This window comes from Glycine soja, chromosome 15, assembly GCF_004193775.1.
Source record: "Glycine soja cultivar W05 chromosome 15, ASM419377v2, whole genome shotgun sequence".
Taxonomy (NCBI): domain Eukaryota; kingdom Viridiplantae; phylum Streptophyta; class Magnoliopsida; order Fabales; family Fabaceae; genus Glycine; species Glycine soja.
Window position 1 is genome coordinate 49699445 of NC_041016.1, and position 19199 is coordinate 49718643.

The window sequence follows — 19199 nt, forward strand, 5'->3', positions numbered from 1 at the left end:
AAGGTTTTTAATAAACAAATATTAAGCAAACAAAACATAAATAAACAAGAAGTAGAAGGGAAGAAAACAATCACACCAAGGAATTATATTGGTTCACTCAACTTAGGCTACGTCCAGTTCCTGTACCTGTAGGCTTTCTCCACTTGGACCAAGCACTCAATTGTCATATTCTTTCTTTGTTGAAGCCTCCACAAGCTGTTACAACCAGTATTCTCTAAGCGTTTGTGTAACACTTTTCGTTACTATTATAATTTTTCTTAATTTTTTTTTTCAAAATTATGGAATAAAAAAGTTACTTAAGACAAATTTTCCAACTACCTTTTTTCTAAATCATGAATAACTTTATTTCCTTTTCTTTAAAAAGTCATCACTTGGGATCTTTATAAAAAAAGTCATATTGAGATAATACCCATTATAAGTCAAATAAGGTGTCCATCAACATCATATCTTTCAATAAGAAATAATTTAATTTATAAAATACTTGATTTCCATTAAACTAATATAAAACAATAAAAGCTCATTTGTACATTCTCGATAATACCTCATTAAACAACTACACTATACAACTATAATACATGTTTACATTCCTGAAATTAGGTACTTAATACATTTGAGTCACATACAAAATAATGATAACAAAATAAGATTAAAACCTAATCTACCCTCTTTTGTACAAGAAAAAACTACAACTCAGAGTAATGACTCAATGAAAACCCAACCCTTTATACCCATTTCAAAACTCTCAAGGAATCCTCAATGGATCCTTATTTTTCTGGAACATGTACAATCACCTCCTTAGTGCTCATTGTAACTTTTTCACCTGATCTTTATTGTTGACATCAAGTCCTTTATCTTCCTCTGAAAAACAAAAGAGTGTATGGAGTGAGTCACCCATCTCCTCTAAAACCACACATAAATGACCTTCGGGTCACAAACACAGATGCGATAACCACCATAAGGTAGTCCTTTCACAGTTTCACTTGTCACTTGACTCATGTTTAACTAATTTTTATTTCATCGTATCTTGGGCCCGCTGCCACTGGAACATCCAAAACTTAGTGGTCTTACACATTTAAGATAGATGACTATTCAGAATATACCTTTTGTCACGGTACAATGATAGGGTTAGGGTTCTCACTAACATGGTTATGACTTGCATTGTTAGGTTTGGATGATCCACTAAATTGGACGACCTACCACACCTTAGTTTTGATGTTTACAAAAGTATAAATTATTGATAAACTAATTAGTTGTTGTTAGGTGCACAAGACCATATTTGTAAAAGAGCTTAATCGTTATTATATCAACATCTACAACTCTAGTAAGTTGAGTTCAAACTTAAAGTGAAAAACATTTTGTTAATATATCTAGTGTCTAATGCGTTGTAAAACCAATCGCGTCCACTTATTGTGAAAACCAATGTTTATACACTGATTTGTTTATTACTCGCATCTAATTAATATATATCACTTACCTACTCATTTTATACTCTTAAAAGTGACATCCAACCAAGTATGAAAAGACCATGTTAGACACAAACAAAAGTGCACAATCTTTTTTTACGAAATTCAATTTTGTCTCTCTTTATTTGAATTTTTAACATTTGAATTTAAGGAAAGGATAAAATAGAAGAGAATAAAAATTATTTACATAATATTCTTCTATAGGCGCCTTCGACGTGGAATAAGAGCACATGTTGTTGTTTGTACTATTATTCCTTTCCTTTATAATCAAAGCGTGCCACATTGGCTCGTCTCCAAATGTGAGACAACGGTCATATCAAGACTCAACGCTAATCCCATAAGGGATCCTTCATTGAAATCTATAAAAGGAAATTTGTACTCGAAAGCAAAAAATAGAAAAATCATTAAAGAAACAAACAAAATCTTTGAAGCGAAACTCTACGAAATCACCTGACAATACACTTGAGATTATATTGTCTATCTTTTGCTAAAAAAAGTTATTTGTATTTGAGCTAAAATTGTTTATTCACTCTTTGAGTGTTGTTGAATCATTGTATTCATTCAAAATTTTGTTTATGAAAGCCAGGAGTGACTTAGTGTTAAACAATACTTAGGTGTTCTTAGATTCAAGGGGAGTCTAACGGTGTGCCAAAAGTGGCTAGAAGAATACTTGTATAGCTAGGAGTGACATGATTGAATACTTATTTTGTAATCAAAGTTTTGATTAGTGGAACCCTTTACAGTTGCCTAAAGAAGAACCAACATTGCTTTGTTTAAGTGAATCAAAATAAATCAAGTATTTCTATGTCTCTCTTAAACAATTTTATTAAGTATTCTCTTAGCCTACTTTGTCACTATTTTCTCATCAAGTGTTTATCTGAAACCTTTTTGAAAATATTGCTTTATATTTACTGGACGATCAACATTTATTTTGATCAAACTTGGTTTTCCTTATCAGTGGACGACACCAGTGCATATATCTTTCTGAACTTGTGATAAAGCTCTTTATTTATGAAAAAGTTCTTATCTTTGATTATTGATATTTCACAACTCCAGTGGACGATCAACCCTTTTTCTGTGTGATTGTTGATATTTCACGCATTTTTTGGGATTGCTAAGTCGGGACTGTGGAAACATGACCACAAACTCAACATCACACCCCCATGAAACAACTAGCCAGTGATTAATCCCTCAGGTAACAATCTATCTGGTCATCCAATCTCTGAGGACTAACTCCTTAACAAACCTCCTCACTCGAATTATCTCTATTAATATTTGTGGTATTCTTCAATCACATGTACTTAGGGTGGTTGGAGAACAGAATATGAGCTTGAAGCCTCTCCTTTGACTCCTTAACACAAAGATAAAGAATCACCACACTAGGTGATTATTCCAACACCACCTCTCATCATTCACAGTTAACATAAGCATAACTTCCCATGTGACTACTTCCACGCGTCCTCTCTAAGTGGCACCCAATTTGTCATGCATTCATGGGTATAGTGTATCCACCATGATCCTCACATCGTTAAGGAAAAGAAGACTTCTCCTTCTTTTCCTCCAACCAAGACATTAAATAATCTCAAACACATCACAAACCACAAGCAAATGCCCAAGGCATTCTCACACATTTCCAGGAATTGTATCCATGTCCCAACCCACGTTTTATTAAGTTTTATGCAAGCCTTTCTTCTCTTAATATTAAGTGGGGTTTATCGTAATTTATGTTCTCCAAGAAAATGACTTAAGGCTTATTCTAAGTCCACTTCATAATAATGTACTCCAATGTGCAAGGGTATCTAAAGTTTACTAAGTTCAATTAATTTATTAGATTCACACTCTTGTTAAATCTTTATTCATTGTTCATCACAATGAATCTTTATTAATACTAGAATTGAATTCTAGTTTCTACAAATGCACCTATGCATTGAGTCATTTTGATCCCCTCTCAAGGATTTCATAATCTTTAGTCACACCAATAATTTTCAAAGTCATTATACAAGCGCACACCAATCAAGGTTTCCATCACAATATTTTCCTGAGAATCACAAGTCATCCTGGTCTTTAATTCAGTCAATAACAATTCAATAATATCAATTAAAGTGCAATGAATTCATACTTAAATTCATTCAACTCTTAACTCATAAATACTTAGTAAAGGTAGATTCTCCTAACATACCCTTAAAAACCTATTTATGCATCTCATAATTCTTATACACTATGAAAATTCCAATTGAAATCCATTTGGAAGCCATTCATACACATTCTACAAGGTTTCATGCTTAAGCCTGGCTCTGCCTATACTTAAGCTTGGCTTACTCCATGCTTGAGCTTGAAATCCAGTAGTTCATTTTCCCTTGTAGGTCATCTTGCTTATGCTTGGTCCAGCCTACGCTTAGGCTTGGTCACACTTAAGCCTGACTCAAACAACGCTTAAGCTTGAAAAAGAATAGCCCATTTTCCCTACTGGTCATCTCGCTTAATCGTGAACAACTCTTCACTTAAGGTCACGACCTCCCAGAGCTTCAAAAATGTAGTTTTTCATTTTCAATGGGTTCCAAATCAACCCAAATAAGACCCCAATCATGTCAAACATGTTTCCACACATGTAAAAGAAAGGACCTAAAGTGTTGATTTATGGAGAGCTAACTTCCTATGCTCCTACAACACATCTAATGGAGAATACTCCATGAACAAGCAAGAGCAAGAAACATAACTCCTCCATACCTTGGCTTGAAGCATGAAAATGGTGGAGGATGAAGGACTTGAAGCTCAAAACTCAGAAAACAAGCAGTCCTAGCAAGCACTCTCTTCTTTTTCTCTAAAGCTCATCCAAGACCAAAATTAAAATGATAGTAATCTAGGCACAAATGAAGTGAACTTGGAGTGTTAAGGAAGTCTAGGACAACCCTAGATGTAAGGGTCTCAAGTGCCCATTGGTTCCTAAGCCTCCTCATGTCACCAAGTCACTTTGATTGAGGGGAAATATGATGGAAGAAGAAAGAGTGAAGTGGGTCGTGCAACTCTAGCCATTTTTTTGGCTAGTTTCACTTTTGAAAATGTTGCCATAGATGGTTAAGATAGGATTAGGCATAAAAGGAAACTTTGCTTTTACCAAAAAAAGTAAAAATCTAGCTAATTAACCTAGACAATGGTGCTAATTAGATAGATCAAGGAGTAAACACAATTAATCATATACAGAGTAAATCTACAGAATGTGAATTTAGAATGTTTAAGCTTGCATAATGTAATTTTACTCGGTGTAAAAATCATGTTCTAATGCAATTCTAATTCCTACTAAACTTATCATATAAAATAACATATGTATAATTGAAAATTTTAAATTAACTACTTGAGTTAAATTCTCATTGTAATTAATTTTCAATGTCAATTATATTTCTATAGATCACACAACGCAAAACTTTCTATAATATGAGTTCTAATTTTCAGGGTGTTACACTATGCAAGTTGTAACACTGTGTTTTTTCATAATGCTTAATTAAGTGTCTTTAATTAGATTGCAAGAGTAATTAAATTTAATTTAAGTGCATTATGAGATGATGGTCTGTTATGTTTATGTATATGACATATTGTATGAGTGTTTTGATGAGTTTTAAAGTGTTTGAACTTATGTGGATGGGTCTTGGGTCATGAAAAAGGGTGGTGAGTTCAGAAAAGTATGGGATGTGAGGAAAGGGAAGTTACATAGTCTTATGACCCTCACAAACCTTTCATAAATCTGAACCAATTCTAAAACACTCTCATTTTCACTCCCTTCTTCCTCTTCAATTGAACCCTCCATTTGAAAGCTTGAGATTTTTATCTCCCTTGCTCAAGGTACCTTGCGATTGTGTTTCTTTTGAGTTTGTGGGCTAGTCAGTAGTAAGAAACTCTCTTCTTTCCCCTCTTATTTTTCATTTTCGTTTTTCTTCCATGAGCACCTTTGAGAGCTCATAAAAGTGCTCATATTTGAAGTTTTGATGTTGATTCTACTTGTTTTTGGGGTTTGGGTGTTGCTGCTGGTGTGTGCTATTGTAAGAGTGAAGGAAAACCCTTATCTTGGATCCAAAGTCATCTTTTTTTAACTTTCTCCTTCTCAAAGTTAAATCCTAGGTTTGTAAAGGTAAGGGAAGCTTAAACCATCTTTATTTTATGTTTAATGAGTTTGATTGTTGTCTGTTGATATATGTCCGTTAGATGTGTTTTAATTTGATATTTGTGTTAACAATGAAAGATTTTGAGTTAGAGTTCAATTGGGATCCTTTGGAAGAGATTTTGCAGGAATATGCGACCTTGCAGACCTGTCGCACTTAAAAACACCTAGGGTGGTGTTTAAGTGTAACAAGGGGATGGTTGTAGGCAGCTGGCACTTAAGTGCGATGCTTAAGCATGATATTTTTGGGGCTTAAGCACAAAACTTAAAGTGAAATTAGTTTTATCTTACATATTTAAATATGATTTCCCAAATGGAACACAAATGTAATTAACATTGTTTTATGAACTACTATAAGATGATTGTGTTATGTTTGAGTAAATGTATGTACATAAGGACTTATAAATGCTAATTGTTGAAGTGATGATACAATTGTATGTTTTAATTATTGTAGTATGAAATGCTCTTAATTTGGTATTGAAAAGGATTCTCGTTATTCATAATTGAAGGAACTTCAAGGGTTTTGAGATCTTAATGAATTATTGATGAATTTATGATATGATAATTTGATGAAATATTGTTATAGTTTTGATGATTATATTGATGGTGAGGTAATTATGTTAATTGATGAATGTCTTGAGTTGTGTTGTTTGATTTCTTGATGATGATATGAATATTGTTTAATGAGATGAATGGATTGATGTTGATAAGACGATGATAATGGAGGATAATCTTTCCTTGTAACCATCCTTACATGGTGGAAGGGTTAACTATGGTCTTTGGGACGGTTTTTTTTTTTTTTTTGAAAAGAAAATGGTATACTTGGGAGGGTGAGTTCCATGCTAGAACACCGCTTCACTAAAGTGACCCATGGGTCTCTCCTAGTGAGATATCTTCCCTAATATCACCTCTATGCTTTGATTTGAAATGGTGTGCTAAAGTATATAGAACTACCTTCCAAGGGGTTTAGAGACTCTTTTGGTACATATGGGATGAAATGTTGTGGATGGTAAAACTTGGGTTTGTGAGATCTCAAAACCTCAAGGAATCTAAGTGTAATTATTGGTTTTGTGTAGGCACATAAGTTGTGGGTGCTTGGTAGGCCTTTAACCTAGTGGTGAAGGTTTTCATGGTGGTTAGTCTCGAAGAGGCCTATAGAATAGATGGGTGGGTAAACTCTTAACGAGGTTTAAGGTTAATGCATACCTTACTGAGATAAGCCACTATCCACGTTTATCTATTTTCAATAAAACTACAAGTCCTCTATAGGATTAAATCGGGGTCTCTTCAAAGGTCAGGAAGATGACTATGTTAAGGGGTGCATTTGGGTTAATCGCTCATGTGGTGAAAATCTCCATAGAGTCGAGTCTATCTTTGATGTCGATGATGGATGAACTGATGATGATGGTGTTTGATGGTTGAATCATGGTGATGATTGATTGACTGATTGATAATGACTGTTGAATCGCTCTAGTACTTTAATTCACTTATAAACAACAAGGGAAATTTCAACAAATAGTTTGTAGGAACTTGAAAGAAATGCGAAAACACCTAACAAAAATGCAAAATCTAAATTGAAATAGAGTTTTAGTTGTAGAACACAAATAAAATTGCACAAATAGGTTGTAAAAAAAATTCGAAATCATCAATCCAATTCACCAAACCAATGCTAATCGAATTATCATAGTTCTGCAAAGAATGATCAAGTTGTGAAGGTTCAATCAATGTCATTAGAGTTAGTTCAATCGCATTAATCCCTAAATTCATTGAGATCACAAATTAGGTTGGAATATCATCCAAACAACCTGTGATTAAATTTCAAAATTAAGAAATGAATCCATAATCTAATTTGTTTTCAATCCTAAACCTATTCATAATCATGAAAGTAGAAAATAAGATTGAAGAAAGAGATGAACATTCACACAGAATTGAAATACTAAACCAGAACTCAAATTCAGCCTTGCTTAGAGTGGATCCTTGGATTGATTGAGTGTTTAGCCTTCCATGATCATCACCAGTGGAAAAGCTATGAAATTTGTGCAAGAAAAAGGAAGAACAAAAGTGAAAAGAGGGAGAAGAATGAAGAGAAATTGAGAGAAAAAGAGAGAAAAGATTTTAATCATAAAGCTTGCACAACAAGTAACTAAATTTGTTTTTGTACAAAATGAAGTAACTAACTAACTAACTTCCACTAATATATACAGTTACTACCCAGAAGGAAGAGATGGGCCTTGATTAGGCTCATTTAATCTAATTAAACTAATTATACAAAACAAAGCCCAAATTCACAGCCCTATTATTTAAGTGCAGAGGTTCTGACTTCCAAGCCCAATTTGGCCCTCAAAATGGCATAATTGGCCCAAGCTTATTGTGACAATATTAAAGATATTTTTCTTAGCTTTCTAGGGATTACTCACACGCACCATTTGGAGTTCTTTAGTGTCTTATAGGCCTTACACAAGACAAATATATAAAGCAAGCACAAAAATCCAAAAATAAGCCACAATTATCAATTGAGCTCAATCATTTTCCTAAGACCAAAATTGAGTTAAGGTGAGAAAATATAAGTCAAAGAGAGGTCAAATAAGCTATGAAGAATAGAAAAAAAAATACTAAACTAAAAATGCTCAATCATTGATGATGATGATGATGATGATGGATGATGGTTAAATCATGGTGATGAGGATTGATTGATTGATAGTGTATGATGATTGAATCTTTAAGTGATGGTTGATGAACTAATGATTCTTATGAGATGTCCTGTCATGAAAACTATAAAATTTATGCTTTATGTATGATTTTTGAATATTATGTTCTATTTATGATGGTAATTGTGTATGCTTTAATTGTTAAGTTTTATTCCATTTTAGTATGCTTATTTTTGGTAAGCTTACCCTTGCACTGTTGCACGTGTGGTTCGTGCCTGTGATGATCCCGTATCTGACATAGTGGGAAGCAGATGGCTAAGAGGTAATCTCGTGTCTTTGGAGACTTCGTGGATTTGTGTACCTAGATGAGAATACATGATTCTGTATGTTGTTTCTTTCTTAGCATCTTGTATAATGTTAACCAACTCAAAGTCTAGGTAGTTTATCTGTATAGAGTTATTTACATTTATATGCATGTTTTAAAGAAATTTTTGTTGCTCTGATGTTGTATAAATTTATGTTATGATGGAGTGCCATAAGGCAATAGTTTATTCATTTGTGTGTGTGTGTGTGTAAGAGGATATTCATTTACCCCAAGAATAACTCCTTATCCTCACCATTCATTTTTTTTTAGATTTGATGATTAAGATTAGCTACTTGTTACAATAATTAGATTTTAATAGAATGAACGTGAGGATGAGGAGTAACTCTAAGTGGATCCCTGCTCTCACTCTCTCTCCATACATCTATACACATGGATGTGATATGCATTCTTATAATTTATTGCAGTAGGTTTTTTGGCTTGGTTATTGCCAGTGTTCTGTGTGTGTGTGGGGGGGGGTGTTTTTACTTTTTAGTTGTATCTTTTGAATGGCATGACTAATTGCTAGGAAATGAAACTTTTGAGAAATTTAGAGCCATTAGCACCTTAGCTAATCTTTTAGTCTATCTCACTCTCACTATTGTATTCAACCTGAAGAACATCACAACCACAATAATCAACATTTTCAGCGGATTTTGCACATTCGCTTCTTTTTTGGTACTAATTCAAGGCTCATGTCATGACACCATTCATCACACAATTTCATTAAATTTCCTAATCAAATGTCTAAGACTAAGTGATATAAATTTATGCCTTGTAACTATTTTCCTAACATACAAACAAGGATTTTTTGTGATACAACTTATAGTTGTATTTAAGAATTTGCATCCACCTAACTAGAGAGGAGAACAAAACATGCAAAGGACCAATTGCAGTGTGAGTTTTATCCAATTTATCTCCCGACAAACATGTCATAAGTGTTTTTTTTTCTTCAAGAAGTCATGTTTTCTTAGCCTTGTACGTAGGTAATAGTTAGAAATCTTAATCTTTAGTCCTTATTTCAATATTATTTATTCTTTATGTGGAAGCTAAAAATGTAAGTGTCGACCTAAAGCGATTTACCGAAGGTCCTAAGATCTACAACATGTTTGATTATCAAGGATAAGAATTAAGATAAATACCTAGATCTGTAGTTGTTTCCAATCTAAGCATTATTTGACAATTGTTGAATCACAAACAACTGATGAATAATGTAGTTAGCGGCCTTATGACTCCTCTTCAACCAAAGCCTCTTTATTCCATAATAGAACCTTTTGTAACTCTTCAAATGGGGAAAAGAGAAACTATGTGTGACGACTCAGTATATTGGAAATCATAACCTTCTTATAGCGTGTTAACCTAATAGGTTTTTCATTATCCTCTAATGAACCAACACTGACATGTTCATTTAAACCCATAACATCTTATTTAGTAATCTAATGGGTTCAGTTAGTTTGACCACATAAAATAAAGCTCACTAATGATAAATAGCTCATATAATTGTCTTATAATATAAGCTTACACTAATTATTGGAATAGAAAATCCAATAATTTTCTACTTGGGCTACATATTATAACAGTTATATCATAATTCTTTAGGCGCACATTTGTATGCTATTTATCTTTAAACTTCCACATTAACAATCTGTTCTATCTCATATATCAATAATGGAATCACTATGGCTTTCATCACTACAACAAATGTGATTAGACCCCAATGACCACCACATTAATACAGTCAATGACATAGATTAATATGGATGAACAACATGGAAATTACATGCAATGTGATCTCAATGATGTCTATTTGCAATTGGTCCAACTTAAGTCCATAGCGAAATCAATCTTAAATCCTTAAGTACAATTTAAATATTGCACGTAAATAAACAAGTTTCATAATAAACTTATAAATTGTAATCTTTATTTATGTGGAAAATCAAATACATGAAATCTGAATCCAAACATAGAACATAAAAACTCTCATTAAACCAAGGCAACAACTAAAATAAGACCATACGGGCAATACATATGATCAGATTTAAGTGTCAACTATTAGTTAGTGGGCTAGCATATTGTCTTTTCCTATATATGTTCTATAAAAAAATATTTATTTTCTAAATTCTTTCTTTAACAAAAAGAATACTTTATGTCAATAATCTTGACCTACTCGAACTCCTATTATTGTTGAAGTATAACACTACTGAGTTATTGTCACAATAACTACTTAATGACCTCATGATGTTTGTAACAATACGTAAGCCAATGACAAAATTTAGTAATCATATAATATGATTTGATGCCTTAGCAAGATATTAACTCCACCATCATGGTTAAAGATTTATCTTAATGTGGAGTTTGTACTATTTAGGCATCCCACAAAATCAGAGTCAAAATACCTTATGATCTCTAAATTTTTAGACTTTCGATATGTAAACATGTAATTTCTTGTTCTCTTCAAATAACACATTATGCACTTTACTACCTTTTAATGTCACATACCATGATTATTCACATATCTCCCTAGAAATTAAATTTTGTCTAACAGACTATATGCAACACATCTCAACTAAATCCAAATAATAAGTCTTTAAAAGTAATCTTAAAGTTCCTATAACTTCAATTGCAACTTTATTGTCATTGTCTCATATAGATTATTCTTTCAGCATCACTTGGCAAATGACTCCATAAACAACCTTGCAAAAACATACTTATGGGAGTAATAGCATCAGAATCTACCCACTAATTATCCTTGGATAGGAAAACTAAATTAACTTTAGAACAAACACAAAATGAGAAATTTATCCTTCTTCACATACAAAACAGTGCACTTGGGAAAAGTTTACTTCATATGTCCAACCTTTTTACAAAAGTAATAAGTAGATTTCTTATCCTACACTTCTATTTCTTCTCTAATTGAGAACAACTTTATGCAATATATATCATCAACTCTATTCCTCTTCTTATTCTAAGAATGACTTGATTTGGTCTAGGATCACGATAAAGAACAACCTAGTTTGATCTAGCACATGATAAATAAAACCCTATTAGAGTTTTTCGTCCAATCCCATGCAATTGAGAATATACTCAACTGATTCCTTAAAAAAAATTGGTTTGAGATTCCAAAAATATTAGTTGTGAAAATAAGAGTGGAAGCAACAACTACTAATGAGAGAACAATAAACATACAATGCATAATTTATCTTTATGGTAAATTTAAAGACTCAAACAAGATGTCTAACACCCCATTAATTCTCCAATCTTTGAATTGAAAGGTCTAACTGCAAGTGGTGCTCTCTCAACATAATGATCAAACATTGGTGATAAGTCCTATCAAACAATGATTGTCTTTGGACACTCCATTGTTCGTATGGAAAATTAACTAGGTAATAAATCCGGTCAAATAATGACTATCTTTGGATAGTTCATTATTCACAAGAAAAATCAATTCTTATAATCATTACATGTTTACCATTGCAAACATGTAGTTATCTGTCTAAATTACGTCTTACTTTAGGCCGAGCACAATTCGCATAAATAATTTCTCGCATCATCTATGTAAATTCAATCAAATTAACCTACACAACAAATGTTACTTTGACAACATATTATTTCATTTAATTCAACAAAAAATATTAGACAATTTAATTAAAATAAAAGGTCTTAAATTTATACAAGTTTTATAGGTAAGTGCAAAACCCAAAATTGTATATATGCATCACAATCCAAAGATCACACATCATCATCTAACCGTCTTTAAGTGAGAGATATATCTCAAAAACTATTTTCAATTTCACCCCAAATCATTGAGGTGATCACAAATAACCTTATTATAAATTAATGTGATATATCATAATCCATTAACGTCAATTTCTTAATACTGAAATCATAGAAAAAAAAGGAAATTCAAGAGAAAAATATTTATCTTAAATATTTTTTTTCGTGGGATGCAGTAAGAAAAACACCACGAACTAAATTTCCAAGATTACAAGATAGAATCAACAATATACTGGATATATTTTTATCAATCACGAAAAACACTTTCACAGATTTGTGATTACATATAAACGATATATACTTACCAAATCGTAAATCTCGTAAGAGAATATTCACTGATATTTCATAAAATAGTTGCTATACAGAATGACTAATTGTCTTTTGTAAATAAAAGGTGGAAGCAATCTTCATGGAAAATTAACATGCTTTATGCGATGGAAAAAAAAACAATAAATTTCCCAATGGCAAATATGTTTTCCATATGCATAATCCACCTACCTGATTCAATATAATATTTATAAGATTGGATGGTACAAAAATAATCTGTAAAAGATTCAATCCTTCATCAAACCCTTTTTTAATTCTTTCCTTTTTTTAATTAATATAACATAAAAAAAAAAAAAAGGAATCGCACATCCCTGGAAAAAAACAAATTACCACCGTATATAGCCCCTTTATAAAAAAACTTCAAATATTGTATCAGTCCCTTACGACTTATTAGGAATGTAAAAGAAAAGCTTTCGATGCCGAAACCGTATTCATAGCTGGATCAATTCAAGAAAAAAAAAATACTATCCAGGTATCAAATTGAAAAACTTGAATCCTAAACACCAAACAATGAGGACATCTTCTGATACTAATGGTTAGAAATCTTAATCTTTAATCCTTATTTTACTATTCTTTGTTCTTTATGGGAAAACTAAAATAAAAATTATTTAACCTTTTTTCGTCGAAACTTTAGAGGATTTTCTAAAAAAGATAAGGAAAAAAATAATTCCTAATGTTGAGATTAAGAGGAATGTATAAACCAATTCTTTCATAGATTTATCTGTGATTTACAATTATAGCTTTCATACTTATTTATTGGGGCTCATTTCCCAACAAATAAAATAAAAAGAGTGACTGCAATGATTGAAATAAAGATTTATCTAGTTCTCATGTGAAATTAAAAATCATAAAAAAAAGTCAAAAGAATAAAAGAATGTAAGTGCAAACCTAGAACAATTTACCAAAGGTCCTAAGTGTAAACCTAGAACAATTTACCAAAGGTCCTAAGATCTATGACATATTTGATTATTAAAGATAAGAATTATGATTAATACTTGAATTTGTAGTTGTTCTTGATTTAAGTATTTTTTAACAATATGAATCATGAACAACCAATGAATAATATAATGAATAATATAGCTAGCAGCCTTGAGATTCTTTCTGAATTGAAGTCTCTTTATTCAACAACAAGACCTTTGTAGCTCATCAAATGAGAGAAGAGAAACTATGTGTGATGGCTTAGTATATTGAGATATCATAGTCTTCTTATAATATATTAACCTCCTCAATGGATCAACACTTATATATGTTTATTTAAATTCATATCATCTTATTTAGTAATCTAACATACTTAATTTGAAAAAATAAAATAAATTATGCTAATAATAAATAATTAATATAATTATCTTATAATATTAGTTTATATTAATTATTCAAATATAAAATTTCAACAATAATATGATAGACTAACTTAGAAGTAAGAAGCACAATGACAGCCATGAGATAAAATCTCATGTAAATTTTGCTCATCTCCCTTACTAATAATGGACCCAGTGAATTAATTTCTATGTTGTTTAATTTATATAATTTCCGTTAAATAAATGTTATATTAACACTTATTTTTTCATTTACTATAATAAATGATATTCATTTATATTATGAATTATGATAACTTAAAATTTATTAGTTTTAAATTGCCTAAATTGGTCTTATATTTTTTTATCCATAGAAATCCAAAATAATATTAAAATATTTATAATAATTTACACATTTTGTTTAACCAACTAAGTTAAACTCATTTAGGAATATCATGTTTAATTAGATGTGTGCAATAATAATGTAATATACAACATTAATAAAATAAAAGAGGTGATACCATTTTCATTAAATAAAATGATTCATATGTATCTTAGCTAGATTTGTTAATATGCCGACATTATGTCTTTGCCACTCCAACATCTCATACATCACTCCCACTATATAAAGCTATGTTTACTTTATATATATATATATATCGTATTAATACTTTAAATTTTTAATGAGGCATCTTTTCATTACATGTTAACTTTTGCAAGAATGGTGCAACAGCAAGTGAGATTTAAATTAAATTTAAGAGAAATTTACATTAAATCTTTTTTACCAAGATATGAGGTCTTTTTGTTATTAATATATGTGACTATTTTTGCTTTATAGAAATTAATAACAATTTTTTTTGAAGGATACACTATTATTTATAGTATGAATGTGTTAGCAAATTATTTTATTGGTGCATTTTAAGATATTCTAACATACTCATATAAAAAAATAAGAATATATATATATATTAACAAATTCCACAAACATTTATTAACATATTAAAAAATAAGGATATATATTAGCAAAACCCACACACATATTCAAATGGATTCTTATAATTTAAGTTAATAGAATTTTAACTACTATTGATGAGTAAGAACTCAATTAAAATTTTAGAAATATTAAGAGTTAATTAAAAAAATCAAAAAGTTAAATTATTTCGTAAATTTTTTAACTATTTGACAATTTTTAATTATGTCTTTGAGCTATTTAAAAAAAATGAGTCATTGATTTTTTTAATTAAATCATTTCGTCTATTTGACATGACAAAAAATAACTATTAAAGCATAATTAATCCTTAAATATAATATTGTCACCTCTACATGTTCTAAATCAAGTATTCTCAATCTAGTTCTTTAACATGTATTATCATCCGTACAAGTTCATTCAACTTAAATATTATTTTATAAGTCTTTCCGCTCGAGGCTCCACTCTACAATAATCTTGTTGTGAATTCACACAACTGTCTCAAACAATTAATTTTATATAACTACAGTTAGATGGAAGGACTTAATTTAAAAGCAAATACAAATTTAAGAATTCAATTAAAAAAATAATTAAAGGAACTATTTAATTTTTTTAAATAGTTAACTAATTAAATTTTTTTAAATAGTTCAGAGATCTATGGAGTAATTTAAACTTTTTTTAAAATTATAAAGATATATTACAAAAATTAGTAAATTTGTTGTAACTTATAGAATAACTTAAGGACTATTAATTGCATAAGTATTTATTATGTAAGCATTTACTCGTAATTTCATTTTATAATAAAAAATGAAATAGAGTTAAACTATTTTCCTATAAGATTTAGTTGTTTTCATCATTTATACCGAAAAACTTGTTAAAATAAGTTGACGACAACTTATGAACATATTATAAATGATTTTTATAAGTTATTTTAAATATTTATACAACTACTCGTGTTAAAAGATAAATTCAAATAAATCATAAATATATTCTATATATCAAAATGAACTATTTAATCTTACTTTTATTAGTAGGTTTTTGTAAGTATTTAAGTAAATCATGAAGTGTGGTGAAATGCAAATTTAGATATATGTTTTATGATACTTGACTCATTTTATAAGCAGATGCTTTATTTTTTCTGCTTTAACTCAATACTAATTGAATAATAAAAAAAAAATTGACTTAACATCTTTTGATTTCTCAAATTTGGGCCAAGTTTTTTTAGTCTCCAAAATTTAAAAGTCATTATTTTCATTTTCATAATTTGGAAAAAAATAGCCTTGTAGTCCTTATCGGGAGTCCAAAATGATTACAAAAAATAACACTGTAGGATCAAAAGGGACTCTTTTGAAATTAGGAAGACAAAAAGAATCCTTTTAAATTTAGAAAACCAAACAGGAAACTAGACCCAAATTTGAAGGGAAAAAAATATTTATGCCATAAAAGTTTTTTATAATGAACATGAAGTGTGAGATATTGGGTTAGCAAAGACATAATTAATATTGACGAACCAAATTAGGACACAACACAACCCAATCAAAAGATGAGTTATTGTTTAAGGGTGATTGCATGATATAATAGTTTATGAACCACTGAATATAAAACTGAATATAAAATAAAGTTACATGTATATGTAGGGGTGTCCATACTCCATATAGGTTGAATTGAGGCACGTTGTGTGCATCTCTTACCAGACTCTAAATTTTAAGCTAAACAATTTTTAGACTCAAAAACTTGATCCTTAACATCATAAAATTCTATCATGTGTGTCAACAAAAGTCGAACTAGAACAATCCTGCTAAATAATAACTTAAGGAGCAAATAAAGGAGAACCTGAGGCTTAATCTGCTCCTAACCCAACTTAAGGATAGATTTCCAATATGTTTGTCTTTCTGTTCCTTTTTCTCTTGGGTTCAATTCATACATCGCTTAAAATCTTTGGGTCAAAACAGTTTTTATCAGGTTGGATCAAGTTTTGTACAATCCTAATGTATAGAGTGTTTTTGGTCTATACTTGTTTCTTTTTTAATCAAAAGAGAAAGTAGTTTTTAAACTTTAATATGTTTAAGTGAATTTAATTAAATTATAATTAAAAAGAAAATGAAAGAAACATAGACGTTGTGGAGCACTTTGCTTTGATACTATACCTCTGGGAAGCTGTGAACCATCCATTTTCGTATAAGGAATAGTGATCACTGGATGAGAGCAAATCCATCGTTTCCACCCCTCTTTCACGTTCTTCAAGCCAGGTTCCATCCTGCAATTATGAATAACCATCTAAAAATTTGTAATTTTAAAAATATTAAAACTATTAAAAAAGAAGAACAGTGGATGGGAGAAATTTTAACATTATCAAAAATCACATTCTTAAAAATATTATGCCATAGGAATATTATTCCCATGAACACATTTAATTAGCATTTAGTAATTTTAGAAAATAAAATAAAATATATTTAATTACAAGTTGAATATAAAATCAAAGTGAAAAAAGAAATATGAAACATAAAATAACGAATAGATAGTTATTGTAAAAAATAACATCCATTTCTGCGAAATTATGGGAAAAAAAAATTAATGTTACCAACATTCAACCCGACTCCCATATGAACTTGTCATACGACAATTACTATAGGACCAAGAATGTCAGTCCATGAAAATATGAGATACTTAAAACATGAGAACGTGACTCCTTTAAAAATAAAATATACTCAAAAATATATTTTCATATACTTCTAATAAATATGAGGATATTTATTTTCACTTGTATATCTTTTTGAGAATGAAAAAAATAACTAACAAAAAAGAAATCTCATTTATATTTCACTAAAAAAATTATTAGAGAACAAATGTAAATATGAAGTCTCATATTTAGTATAAATAATCAAGTCGAATAATATATAATTAAAAAAAACCCATAAACCTAATGTCTTGAAAATTTAAGTTAAAGATGCTTTCAAATTCAATTATATGATACTAGTATGATCAATTAGTGAAAATCTTCTTGATCTCTTAACTCCCTCCGTTAAAAAAATCTTTTTTAAAGTAATATTTGGTGAAAATAATGGAAAAAAATAAATTGCTATGATAACTTTTCTAATAGCTATCCAAAAAGAGCCGTGCTACATCAACTTTTTCTCTATAACTGAATAATCAAATCAACAATAGAAGCTTTATATAATGGGGAAGAGGCTCAAGATGTTGGAGGTGCTAGGACATAATATCGACATATTAACCAAATTAAGACCAAGAATGAACCAATCTTAGGTAAATTAAGACCAAGAATGAACCAATCCTAGGTAAATTACACATGTTATGGGCTTTGCATGACAACATATTGTCCACACAGTCTATTTTTTATAGGTAAGACGACATCTTTTCCCCCTATGGATGCACGTCATTCCATTCTATGACCCCATTTTTGCTTTTCTGACTCTACCTCTATCTATCACTCCAAAGGACTAAAATGCCCTTCGGTGCTAAAAAAAAGCTTTTAACATTTAACTATTTTAAATACTAACCGTATATATTTTAATTGATCATTACCTCAAATATTAGTTGAACAAAAGTTATTCCTTAAGTATGCCAAAATAAAGTTATTACTTAAGTAATTTACATATCTTATTAAATAATAATTGAATCATTATAAACCAACCATATTTAAGGAAAGTATAATGATTTACTAATGCTTTTTCATAAACAGTTTCAAATGACAGAAGAGAATCATACTTGAAGCATAATTGAATAAGGAAAGTGTCTCTCTCAGTAAAAATAGAATCATACGTATATACAACTTTGCGAGCCATTGAAATTCTTTCAACTAGACCATTAATATCTGGTTGGTTCCAAATAATGATATGTACTAAATAATTGAAATGTTTATGCTTTTTTATAATCAAAATAATCTGACTTGAACATATAAGAGTGTCAGATTAACTGATGTGAGCTAGATTGTTTCAGCTTAACCAGATTATTTATGTAATTTGATAAGAGTTTTGTTGCTCATAATAATCTTACCCAACTCCAACATGCATGATAGCCTTCAAGAGGATATCTGTGGTCAAAATTTAAAAAAAAAAAAAAAAAAAAATCCTACTTGAACAAAATTTACCGTATAGAATACCTGTGTTCTCCAGAAAAAGAGAGTATGCGTGTGGCCTTTTATCGAGACTTATGTTTGACATATGATGACATTGGCTGTTTAAGATGCTCAA

The 19199-nt window shown here is 30.1% G+C and overlaps 1 long non-coding RNA gene across 1 annotated transcript; it reads right to left on the bottom strand.

Moving 5' to 3' along the window:
- Positions 1–465: 465 nt before the first annotated feature.
- LOC114388457 lies at positions 466–17340 on the bottom strand. The gene is made up of 2 exons (XR_003661491.1): positions 17136–17340; positions 466–858 (listed from the first exon to the last, which is right to left on the bottom strand). It is a non-coding gene; the product is annotated as an uncharacterized LOC114388457 (long non-coding RNA).
- Between the last annotated feature and the right edge of the window lie 1859 nt (positions 17341–19199).